The sequence below is a fragment of the Mixophyes fleayi genome, chromosome 4 (assembly GCF_038048845.1).
Source record: "Mixophyes fleayi isolate aMixFle1 chromosome 4, aMixFle1.hap1, whole genome shotgun sequence".
Lineage (NCBI taxonomy): Eukaryota > Metazoa > Chordata > Amphibia > Anura > Limnodynastidae > Mixophyes > Mixophyes fleayi.
This window is the reverse complement of record NC_134405.1, coordinates 195,334,838-195,338,926: the sequence shown is the minus strand read 5'-3', so window position 1 is coordinate 195,338,926 and position 4,089 is coordinate 195,334,838. Positions and strand designations below refer to the sequence as shown.

Below are 4,089 nucleotides of genomic sequence, written 5' to 3'. Positions count from 1 at the left end.
TAGAGCCACTGAAAGAGGTGCAAAGACAATGTTGGAGTGGAGTCAAGGGACAGAGACCCAAATTAGCTGGTGAGCAAAGGAATAGTGCCCTGCTCACTAGAGCTTACAACCTCAAAGGAAAGGGACAAACAGCTGACACATGGGGATCTGAGAGCAAGAAGCAAGGGTGGGAGAGATGGAGGATGAAAGATATGTATGTCCCAATATAGTTCCATAATACCCCCTTTTGCTCAAATAGCTGCATTATGTATATGCAGTTATATTATAATTTATATTACAATTGTAAAGCTCTACGGAATCTGCTGGCGCTATATAAATAAATGTTGATGATATTATACCCTCATAAACTAACAAATAGATAGACTGTGCTCAATCAATAAATATATTTATTTAATTAGGAAAAATACAAAAAAAATGTACATACTCGTATCTGTAGTTAATCAAAATTTCCCATTTACTAAACATTAAAAATCATACTCTTATAATAAGTCATGTTACAAGAATAAACTATTATGTTATCACATAGGAAAATACCAGTATTTTCAATTTTCTATGTCTTAAACCAGGTTGGATATTCTGTTTTATATACATTATAAAACAAGAGAAAGAGTGCTGCCCCTTGATGAGCGTATAATATCTAATACTGCCAATGGGGTGAGTATCAACACCTACCAATAATTTAAATATATATGATATTGTACCACTGGTACAGAAGGTATTCTTTATGTAATATAATTCTTCACAGTGACATATATGGTTTGTTTAATACCAATGACATAAAAAGTTTATACACAATTAAATGTTTGAAAGCAGGAAAAATTCAATTGTGTTTAGACTGATAACTTTTTGTTTCATTGGTATTGACATTTATCAATTCACATATCTTACTGTGTAAAGAATTGTATTACATAAAGAATACCTGAAACACCCCTCAAATCCTGGTGCCCTAGGCAGCTGTCTGATGGTGGCACCAAGCCTGTTTATACTACAAATATTACATAACAATTTGGCTGTCATGATTCATGCTTTCAGAGTGCATGGCTGCCTACATCACAGTTCCCTCTCTGCCCAAATATCAGTGGTGGCCAAAGTGGGAGTAGTTTAATTAGAGACCCATATCTATTCTGAATGTTAAAATAAAACCTTTGGCTAAAGTACTGGCTAATGCATTAGACACTGCTATAGATTGACTCATTTTATAGAGAGATCCAGGATTATTCCAGTTTAGAAGTACAGTGTCATAGCTAGGATTTTACCAAGCAGTATGAAGTCAAAAATCATAAGCCAATGAACCAAATGTGACCTTCTTTATTTAGTCATACAAGCATGGGTGCAGCATTATAATGCATCCACACAGTCTTAAATACCTTTCTTGTTACTGTGTGAAAATAAATTAAAAGACACATAGTGGTCACTGACTTGATGCATATAATGAAAAAACTGATAATAAGTAAAACACTCACCTCTTCCTTGAAGTGTATAAACAGAAAGAATTGCTAAGCTGTATAGTCAATAGCGCTCAGGAATGAAAATAATCCTCTTTATTTCCTAACAATCAGAAATCATCTCATAGTGCAATATTAAATATAACAACAGTTACAAATTAAAGTTACACCAGAAGTTGAAGTTAGCAGGTAAATCCAAGTACCGTATATATGGATTCTTTTCTTACTTTCTGCTAATTCAACAGGTTTCTCGGAAATCAGAACAACAGCTGGTCCCAACACTCTACCATTTCCTCAGAGGAACATATCTTTTTGCATTGATATGGAGTCTATTAAAGGTAATCAAAAGATGATTGGTGTAAATCATTGACCAAAGAATTCCTATAAATTCAGTAATAACATGTTTGTTTGGTAGATCATAAAGCTTTTTCTAAAAAAATAAATGAATAAACTTTTAATCGATAACGTGTTCCTATATACAAACATATTTGGCAATACACTACAATAAAACATCTGCCAACCTACAAAACTAGGTGCCGCTTGCTTTTACCTGGCCGTTTATGAGAACGCAAAATGAGCATGAACATTGAAACACACTTGAAGAAGAAGGCCCACTTGGTGAAGAAGAAGGCCCACTTGGTGAAGAAGAAGGCCCACTTGGTGAAGAAGAAGGCCCACTGGTGCACATAAAGAGGCATCGCCACAGATCTCGCTGATTTGTAAATGAATATTAGTGAGGTACTCTACTTTCTTATGAAGGGCACATGTGCCAGATTTGGGTCTACACTGCGGTCCAGTCATAAACAGCAGTGTGAATTAATGTTGTGGCTGTGTATTATAGGCAGAGAGATCATTCACACTGTCACACTGTCTATTCTCACTCTTTATAGAATGTATGGACATATGTGCAGTACTAGGTGGCAGGCAATCAAAGCTCAATTTGCTGCAACCAAAAGTAGTGTCCGCTTACTGTATGTTTTAGATATAAAGCAATGAAATAAAGTTTTCATTTAAGTCATGATGATCATAGTTAGTTCCTTCTGTCTGTCTGCTTTGTTGGCCCCTGAAAGGTGAGATATAGACTGTACTAGGAAAATAATAAAAGCTGAATTGGTTGATAGACTGTAGCACCTTTTTTCATTGTTCACTGTGCACCAGTTTCATAAAGGTCTTCCCGTGGGCAGAGAAATCACTGAATCAATCAGTCCTCAAAAGATTATCATCTCAGTCAAAGAGGAAGAATCAATTAAGTGTGAAGTCCCATGGGAGACTTCTACTAGATTCCTCAGCAGGGTGTTCAAGCTTAAAATATTACTTATTTTTTCTTGCACCTTAGAGATGTGAGCAAAAATAAGCAAAGATTTCTGTAACATATTTGTCGGTACACCACATTTAATTCAATTGGCTTTAAAGTCTAAGGTACCAGAAGTCCAGCCAGGGCCTGATCAACCACTAGGCTGATCAGGCTGCAGCCTGGGGCGCTGAGTCCTGGGGGGTGCAGCGCGGAACACTGACAAGCTGTTTTTTTTTTTTGTGCTTGTTTGTCTTCAAATGCCGGTGATCGGCTTCTTTCTCTTCTAATGGGGCTGCCCCTGGTCTCAAAGGGGCGGTCCCGCATGTTCCTGTGCCCAATCACGCAGCTAACAGCATCCGACGCTGTTAGCTGCCCTATCAGTGTATTGCTTAGTGTGGTCACGTGACCACACTAATCACACAGAGCGCGCCGCAGCTAACAGCGTTGGATGCTGTTAGCTGCGTGTGAAGATGACAGAAGCGCCGGCGTCTGGTCAGAGGAGAACAGAAGACAGCAAGGTAAGTGCTTTTTAATTTCAGGGGGGTGGCACAACGGATGTGGAGGGGGGGGAGATGACTGGGGGGGATCTTATACATTGGATATGGGGGGATTAATGATCTGCTAGTATGGATTGGATAGGGGGGATTAATGGAGTGAAAATGGTGAGGTAATGAACTGGCTGGAGGGGGGGTTTATGAATTGGATGGGGGGATTAATGAAATGGCTAGAGGGGTGGATTAATGAAGTGAAAATGGGGATTAATGAACTGGCTAGAGGGGGGGATTAATGAAGTGAAAATTGGGATTAATGAACTGGCTAGAGGGGGGTGGTATTATGAATTGGATAGAGGGGGCATATGAATTGGATGGGGGAGTTAATGAAATGGCTAGAGGGGGGGGGATTAATGAAGTGAAAATGGGGATTAATGAACTGGCTAGAGGGGTGGATTAATGAAGTGAAAATGGGGATTAATGAACTGGCTAGAGGGGGGGATTAATGAAGTGAAAATTGGGATTAATGAACTGGCTAGAGGGGGGTGGTATTATGAATTGGATAGAGGGGGCCTATGAATTGGATGGGGGAGTTAATGAAATGGCTAGAGGGGGGGGGATTAATGAAGTGAAAATGGGGATTAATGAACTGGCTAGAGGGGGGGGCTTATGAATTGGATAGAGGGGCATATCAATTGGATGGGGGGTGTTAATGAACTGGCTAGAGGGGGGGGGATTAATGCAGTGAAAATGGGGAGGTAATGAACTGGCTAGAGGGGGGGTTAATGAATTGGATAGGGGAGATTAATGAAAAAGCAATGGGGAGGTAAGGAACTGGCTACGGGGGGGGGGGGGTTAG

General features: G+C 39.6%; 1 long non-coding RNA gene across 1 annotated transcript; it reads left to right on the top strand.

Moving 5' to 3' along the window:
• Positions 1-574: 574 nt before the first annotated feature.
• On the top strand, positions 575-2,874 carry LOC142150043 (uncharacterized). The gene is made up of 3 exons (XR_012690988.1): positions 575-654; positions 1,691-1,783; positions 1,979-2,874. It is a non-coding gene; the product is annotated as an uncharacterized LOC142150043 (long non-coding RNA).
• Positions 2,875-4,089: the final 1,215 nt, after the last annotated feature.